Source organism: Balaenoptera acutorostrata, chromosome 16, assembly GCF_949987535.1.
Source record: "Balaenoptera acutorostrata chromosome 16, mBalAcu1.1, whole genome shotgun sequence".
NCBI lineage: Eukaryota > Metazoa > Chordata > Mammalia > Artiodactyla > Balaenopteridae > Balaenoptera > Balaenoptera acutorostrata.
The window spans coordinates 57,998,880-58,007,655 of record NC_080079.1 but is presented as its reverse complement, the minus strand read 5'-3'; the positions used below and the strand labels follow the sequence as shown (position 1 = coordinate 58,007,655).

The following is an 8,776-nucleotide window of genomic DNA, read 5'->3' as shown; positions in this document are numbered from 1 at the left end:
TGTCAGCCATCATTCTTATTATTGTATTCTTTTTTTTTTTTTTTAATTTATTATTTTTGGCTGTGTTGGGTCTTCGTTGCTGCGTGCAGGCTTTCTCTAGTTGCGGCAGCGGGGGCCACTCTTCCTTGTGGTGCTCGGGCTTCTCATTGCGGTGGCCTCTCCTGTTCCGGAGCATGGGCTCTAGGCGCAAGGGCTTCATTAGTTGCGGCACGCGGGCTCAAGCTGCTCCGTGGCATGTGGGATCTTCCAGGTGCAGGGCTCGAACCCGTGTCCCCTGCATTGGCAGGCGGATTCTTAACCACCGCGCCACCAGGGAAGCCCCTTATTATTGTATTCTTAAATGTATGTGTCCTTTTTCTCTGACTGTGCTTAAGATATTCTCTTTAATTTTGGTTTTCAGCAGTTTGACTATGATGAGCCTTGGTGTGGTTTTCCTTATACTTATTATTTTTTTTAATTAATTAATTAATTAATTTTATTTTTGGCTGCGTTGGGTCCTCGTTGCTGCACGTGGGCTTTCTCTAGTTGCGGCTGAGTGGGGGCTACTCTTCGTTGCCGTGCACGGGCTTCTCCTTGCGGTGGCGTCTCTTGTTGTGGAGCATGGGCTCTAGGCGCGTGGGCTCAGTAGTTGTGGCGTGAGGGCTCAGTAGCTGTGGCTCGTGGGCTCTAGAGCGCAGGTTCAGTAGTTGTGGTGCACACGCTTAGTTGCTCCGCGGCATGTGGGATCTTCCTGGACCAGGGCTCGAACCCGTGTCCCCTGCATTGGCAGGCAGATTCTTAACCACTGAGCCACCGGGGAAGTCCCTCCTTATATTTATTCTACTTGGGTTTTCATGGGCTTCTAAGATCTGCAAATTAATATATTAGTATTTCTCATTAATTTTTAAAAATTCTCAAGCACAATCCCTTCAGATATTCCCTCTGCCCCATTTTCTCTCTTCTCTCTTTGAAGCGCTCCAAATATGTATATACTATAGTGTTTTATGTTGTTCTACTGTTCTATGAAACTCTGCTATAACTTTTAAAATTTAATTTAAATTCAATTTACTTTTTCTCTCCTTATGCATTAGTTTGGATAAATTTTATTAACCTCTCTTCAAGTTTCTGATCTTTTCTTCTGCTGTATCTAGTCTGCTGGTAAGACCTTCAATTAAAATTTTCATTTCAGTTCTAGAATTTCCATTTCATTCTTTTTTTTTTTTTAATTATTTATTTATTTATGGCTGTGTTTGGTTTTCGTTTCTGTGCGAGGGCTTTCTCTAGTTGCGGCAAGTGGGGGCCACTCTTCATCGCGGTGCGCGGGCCTCTCACTATCGCGGCCTCTCTTGTTGTGAAGCACAGGCTCCAGACGCGCAGGCTCAGCAATTGTGGCTCACGGGCCTAATCGCTCCGCGGCATGTGGGATCTTCCCAGACCAGGGCTCGAACCCGTGTCCCTTGCATTGGCAGGCAGATTCTCAACCACTGCGCCACCAGGGAAGCCCTCCATTTCATTCTTTTATAGGGCTTCAGATTCTCTGTGGAAACTTCCCATTTTTTCATTCATTTTGCCCATCTTTTCCAGTAAATACTTCAACACAGTTATAATACTTAAAGATTTTGTCTGCTGATTCCAACATCTGGGTCATTCCTGGTTCTGTTGCAATTGGCTATTTTTTCCTCTTGATTATGGGTCACATCTTCCTGCTTTTTCACACGTCTTCTACCTTTGACTGTGTGCTCACTGGTAAAGAATTGGTGGGCATGTGTGCCTTGAGGGGTTCTCCCCCTATCTTCCTTCCTGTTCTTGCTGTTGTTTTGTACTCAGTGAAGACTTAGAAGGAAACAATAGGTGAGTGCTCCAAAAGAAATCTCTGTCCACCCTCATTTCCTGGCCTGCACCTTCACCAGGCCATGGTCATGCAGTTAGTGAAGCCCTACAGACAAGAATTGGCAGATAGATGCCATTTAGCATTTAAGTTTGGGGGTGGGATTTTAATACATCATGACAGCTCATGGAAATTTTAGCTTGTTCAGCTAGTTTCTCAATGCACATTCAAAAATCCCCTGTCTATGGTGGGTCTGCTCTTCTATCCGTCATACCGCTTTGATGAAAGCAGCCTCATGTCTCACTCTCCTAGCAATGGCTCTTTCCACTCTGGAATTTAGTTCATTTTAAATTCTGGTGGATTTTTAACAACTAAGATTTTGCAGTTCATCCAGATTACTTGCATTGTCACAAAGAGAGTAATGATCTCTTGCAAATTTCTATATCCTGGAAATGGAAGTCCAAACGTTTTTCAATAAGACTTATAAACTGAAAATACAGAGAGAAAGGGTGAGAAGGAAGCCTCTGACATCTGTAGATTATAAGATTATCCATTTCCTCTCCATATTTAATTGCTAAATTGACTCAGGGGAAACACCCCCAGGTCACTTGGCGAGGTTTGTATCCCTGCTGAGAAAGTCCAGGAAGGTTAATGTATCAAATGCCCATTGCCACAAAAACATCTGTCTTTAAAAGGCCACCTGTTTTAAAATGGGATGTGGGGGAAATGGAGTAGAAACTAATTTGCCCTTATTTCACCAAATAGGATTTCTGATATCATTTAAAATGCCCTTTATCCTCATTTCAATACATTTCCACTTCTTAATCCTGCTGAATTGGAACCAAATCCAGAAGCCCATTTCTCTAACAAAACTGATGAGTATGAAGAGATAGTTTCCTTAATGCACACCAAAAAAACTTGGGTACAGCTAGAGTTTATGCTATTTCACATGAAGAAAACTAGAAGAGAAAAAGGAGGCTGACATGAGAGGCCCTGTTTAGCAACAACTTTTCTGACGCAGGAGAGAGAAGACAAAATCTGAAACACAAAGCTTCTTCCTCCAGAACACTCAGCCAACTGCTCTAGGTCTTATTATGTAGAAGGATACAATTGGTAGATTCAGTAAGAAATTACCTAAAAATCCACACTTAATTGGTTTTAAATAGTCCAAAACTTTAAGGTCACAAAACCCTTTGTAACATCTGATGAAGAGACACAATGGAGGGGGGTACAGCTGCTCAGGTTTTGAAATTCCTCAGTGCCCTCCCAGGAACAGACACAAGTAGGACTGTAAAAGAAAAAGAAATTGTAGAATAGGTGAAGCAGTGTTTAGAAGGAAGAAGGTCTAAAAGCAACCATCTAAGCTTCCACAGTAAGAAAGTAGAAAGAAAAGAGCAGCTTAAGCCCAAAATAAATAAAGTAGAAAATGAAGGCAAGAATAAGAATAATGAAATAGAAAATTCACAATCAGCAGCATGAACCAATTAAACCAAAAGCTGTCTTTAAAAAATGTGATAAAATTGATAAACCTCTAGACTTACCAAGGAAAAACCCAAAATCAGAAGTTAAAGAGGAGTCAAAACTACAGGTCCTACAAACATTAGCATGATAAAAAGGAATAATATAAACAAATTTATGCCCCCAAAATTCATCAACATAATGAAATTACCTATTCCTTCAAAGGGGCAAATTATAAAAACTGACTTAAGAGATATCATCTAGGGCTTCCCTGGTGGCGCAGTGGTTGAGAATCTGCCTGCTAATGCAGGGGACACGGGTTCGCGCCCTGGTCTGGGAAGATCCCACATGCCGCGGAGCAACTGGGCCCGTGAGCCACAACTACTGAGCCTGCGCGTCTGGAGCCTGTGCTCCGCAACAAGAGAGGCCACGATAGTGAGAGGCCCGCACACCGCGATGAAGAGGGGCCCCCGCTTGCCGCAACTAGAGAAAGCCCTAGCACAGAAACGAAGACCCAACATAGCAATCAATCAATCAATAAATAAATCTTTAAAAAAAAAAAAAAAGAGATATCATCTAAATGATACTATGTTTACGAAAAAATTGAACTCTTTTGAAAAAGAAAAAGAAAAAAATAGCCCAGATGGCTTCCCTGGTGAAATCTACCAAACATTTAAGGAAATAACACCAATCTTACACTATCACTTTCATAAAAGAGGTGAAGGGAGCACTTCCCACATCCATTTTATGATGCCAACTTTATCCTGATAAGAAAAAAAGTTATTATAAGAAAAGTAAACTCCAGGCTAATATCTCTCATGACCATAAATCCTTAACAAAACATTAGCAAATTGAATCCAGCAAAATATAACAAGGATACTACATGTGACTTAGTGGGGTTTATCCCAGGAATCCAGAGTTGGCTTAACATTTGAAAAAAATCAGTGTAATTCATGACATTAACAGAATAAAAGAGAAAAACAGAGACACAGAAAAAGCTTAACAAAATTAAACAACTGTTTATGATTTAAAAAAACACTCTCAGCAAAATACTGGAATAGAAGGAAACTTTCTCAATCTATTAAAAAAAAAAAAAAACCCTATAGCTCCTGCATGTCAACAGAAAAATAAGCTGAGGGAGGAGAAAGAGTTGCCTAAAAAAGAATAGAACATTCCCCCCAAAAGTATTTCTATTCCCACAGGAGACAAAAAAAATTCATGATCACAAGCCACTTATGACACTAAATGCTCAAGTGAAGAGACAAAATCTGTAGATAAAAATCCTTATAAGGATCATGAGAAGCACATCTTAGAAGCAAGGAACGACAAAGAATCAAGTAGCAATACATTACATGGTACATATTCTTAACCCACCAGACACAGATTGAAAATGTGCAGATTGATGGGCAAATTGGCAGGAATGCTATCCAGCCTAAACCCCAGCTAAGCCACTCCTCTTGACCTTCCTCCGACTTAACTAGAGAAACTGATGAAGCTGCTATTGAACCGGACAATAATGAAGGTAATAGCGAAAGTAACATATCTGTAAGAGAAGAGGAAACTTGTCTAAGGAACCGAACGATAAAGTGATGGAGGAAGCAAAAGAGCCTGGACACGGCGGCAGTCGGCCAGGAGCCAGAGTCAAAGCAGCCCCAGCATTAGTCCAAGTAGAAGTCATAGCCCTTCTGGAAGCCCAGCCCGAAGCCACAGTAGCATCACAAACCATACAATAATTAGGAATGAATTTAACAGAATGCGTGCACAAGACCTGTATACCAAAAAACTGCAAAACATTGCTAAGAGAAAGTAAAGAAGACAAATAAATAGAGGGCTATGCCATGTGCATGGGTTGGAAGACTCAGTATTGTTAAGATGTCGGTTCGCTCAAAATTCACCTACAGATTCAACATAATCCCATTCAAATCCCAGCAGGGTTTTTTTGGTAGAAATTGACAAGCTTATTTTAAAAGTTATAAGAAAATGCAAAGAATCTAGAATAGCCAGAAAACTATTTAAGGGAAGAACAAAGTAGGAGGACTTACACTACCTGATTTTCAAGTCTTCCTATAAAGCTACGGTAATCGAGACGATGAGGTAGACCAGTGACTTCCATGAACGTGAGCTCAATGCTGTACTTCATTGGCTGTAAAATGAGTTCCTCGGTCACAAGTAATGTAAGGTGGAATAACATCTTGGTGAAGAAGGTATTTTGTCAGTGCATGGATACTAGTTTGGGAAAAAAAATATTGCAGGCAGGAAAAGCAAATCTATATCAAAAGTAGGTGTCTGCAGACCTACTAAAGAATGGACTTGAGGATATGGGGAGGGGGAGGGGTGAGATGTGACAGGGTGAGAGAGTGTCATGGACATATATACACTACCAAATGTAAAATAGCTAGCTAGTGGGAAGCAGCCGCATAGCACAGGGAGATCAGCTCAGTGCTTTGTGACCGCCTGGGGGGGGTGGGATGGGGAGGGTGGGAGGGAGGGAGATGCAGGAGGGAGGAGATATGGGAACGTGTGTATATGTGTAGCTGATTCACTTTGTTATAAAGCAGAAACTAACACACACACACACACACACACACACACACACACAAAGTAGGTGTCTGTGTCAGTGAGATTAAAATACCACCCCTTACATGGAGGAGGTGGCTCACTGATTCTCCCGAAGAATGGTGCTACGTTGGGGGCTCAGTGTTGGTCTTTGCTGTTGGCGGGTTGGCCTCTCAGCGGTGACTGTAGACAGAGACTTTAGGAGGTGGACAGTCCATGTTGTGGAACCTATGCACAGTCTCCATCATTGCTGCCTTGGCCACTTTGATCATGAGGCCTTTGTAAGGACAGAGGTTGCTGGGGAAAGAAACTAACTAACATCCAGAGAACCGATGATTTTATCCACCTGATTATCAAAATATTTCTCTTGTATAATTACTCTTAGGTGACTATTGGGACACAGATCTTCACATTCTGTGGTCATTCAAAGGTATCTATTCACACACCTTTTCCCCAGAACCTCCCCACTGTGATCATTTAACTGTGTCCTTTCCAAGTCCCTGACCAGCCAGCCAAACCATTAGCCACTGCCCATGAATCAAAGTAGATCCATACCTCTGGTCACCTCTAATTTCAGGCAAATGAATAGCCAGTTGCACTGGGTGAAGTTCTGCTCAGTGGGAGTATTTTCCTCCACTGCTGTCCTGTAGGACCACATCAGAATGGCTTCTTATTCAGATCTCAGTACAAATAAACCAACTGCAAAAAGACATTCATGAGAGATTGTAAATGGAATGTGCATTGATACTAGATTTTATTAAGACAATATTATTAATTCACTAGATGTGATAATGAAGTGGTAGCATGTCCTGTTTTTAAAAAATCCTTTATCTGTTGGAAATATGTTCTGAAGTATTTGAAGGTAAAAAGATAAGAGGTATGGGAGATTTTACTTAAAATTTTTCATGGGAAAAAAGTAGAAGGAGAGCTCAATGGAAGAAGGATAATTGTCGAAGCCAGGTGATGAGTAAGTACATGGGGGTTCATTTAACTGTTTTCTCTGCTTTTATATGTGTTTAAAATGTCACATAATAAAAAGCCTAAAAAATATTCTAATGAAAAGTATAGACAACCTCCCCTTATAAATGTACCTAAGAATGTAATCTGAATGTCACCTAGCCTCACCAGCCTGTGCCCTCAAAATAAGGTTAAATTTCCACTTGGACCCAATTTATGATGACTGTAAGCCCACTCACCCATCCCTGTGCACCAGGAGCATATTCTCACCCTCTCCAGAAGAACTCCACTATTCCAAGGAGTCCTCAAAAGGGTTCCACATATTAGGCCACAAACTAGGCTGAAGCGGACAGCCATCCCTCAGGCTCTGCTATTCTAGCTCCCACTTGCCTACATCTAGACAATGTCTCAGCATTCCTGAGAAGCTGCTTAAAGAGGCTTAATCACTGCTGCTGTTGACAAAAAAGAATGCCATAGGAAGCATTCCAAATTAAAGGAAACTAAAATACACATTAAAGGAAATTAAATGCAACATATGTTCCTGAGTTGAGTCTTAGATTCGGGAAAAAATGGCTATTAAGTCATTATTGAGACAGCTGAAATTACCAAAATATGGACTGTGGATTGGATGATAGTATATTAATGCTAAATTTCCAGATTTTTATCATTGCATGGTGGTTACGTAAGAGAAGTTCTCACACTTAGCAAATGCACACTGAAGGATTTAGGGTGTAAAAATAAAGCAGATACATTGAAAATTCTCCCCCTCAACCCAGCCTCTCAGCCACACAATTTTCCCCTGCCCCAACCGGCAATAAATGTTTCCTCATTCTTGTATCCATCCACCCAGAGGTATTTCATGCTTTTGCAAGCTAACACATGTTCTAACATCTCCTTTACACCAAAAATGGGAGCATTCTCTATACTCTGTTCTGTGCTTAGCTCTTTCTGAATATATCTTGGAGATCATTCTGTATCAGAACATGAACCATCCCCTCACTATTTTCTACAAATATGTAGTATTCCACTGGGAGATGTACCATAATTTATTTAGGCTCCATAAAATTGGTTTCCAACCTTTTGCTGTCCTTTATTAAGATCTGCAGAATAGCAACCTTCAAGGGACCCAGGAAGGTTTGGGAACACAAGCATATAACAAAAGTATGAAATTAATATGGTGATAATTTTGTCAGGGATTATATTTTAAATGGTTACTAATGAATGCAACGTTTCATGTTATTAACCAGGGAAATAGACTTCAGAATGAATGATTGGTGGGTACGAAAAAACAAGAATGTGTGTGGGGAAGTCAATGTTAACAGCCCTCCGTCTTAGCCATTAAACCTGTCTGAAAGAGCATTTTAACACAATGGAATTTTTTTTTCAGAACTCTAACAGACACTGAATGCAATAAGCGACGATCAAGAATGGTAGTAGAGCCACCCATGATGTTGTTGTTATTGTGTCATTAATGAAAGTACCGACAGAAAAAGAGTAGTACTTTGGGTTCGTTAATAAAAGACCTGAAAAAATGTAATGGCTTAGAGTCACAACAGCAAATAAAGTTGCCTTTCACTTCACTCTGCCAAATGAGGCTGTCCGGAAGGGGAGGAAGTTAACAATGAACTTCGAGAGCAGGGTGAAGTGTGTACATCCATATCTATACATACACTGAGTTTGGGGTTGTAGGGACTTTCTGTTGTTGTTAATAAATATAATTTCTGTGCCCATTTTTATCTTCAATATTTTTCCTTTGGTCCTTAAATTACAGAAATAGTGACTTAATTTGACACAGATTTAGACAATATCCCAGAAACCCAAGAGCACATACGTCACTCATCCTGACCTAAAAGCTTCTCTCTCTGCAGGAATCAGAGCCCAGCATCTCTCTTCTCTCACAGACTCACCGCCTCCTTTTCTGTTACAGTGGCCTTTTATGAGTTCTCACTCCTCCAGCTGGACAGTTAGTTAGCCCTTTGAGGGCAGGACTACCACATC

The 8,776-nt window shown here is 40.9% G+C and overlaps 1 pseudogene; it reads left to right on the top strand.

Annotated features, from left to right (window-relative positions):
• Positions 1-1,667: 1,667 nt before the first annotated feature.
• Positions 1,668-8,776, top strand: part of LOC102999300 (E3 ubiquitin-protein ligase RBBP6-like) — a 49,832-nt pseudogene continuing 42,723 nt past the window's right edge.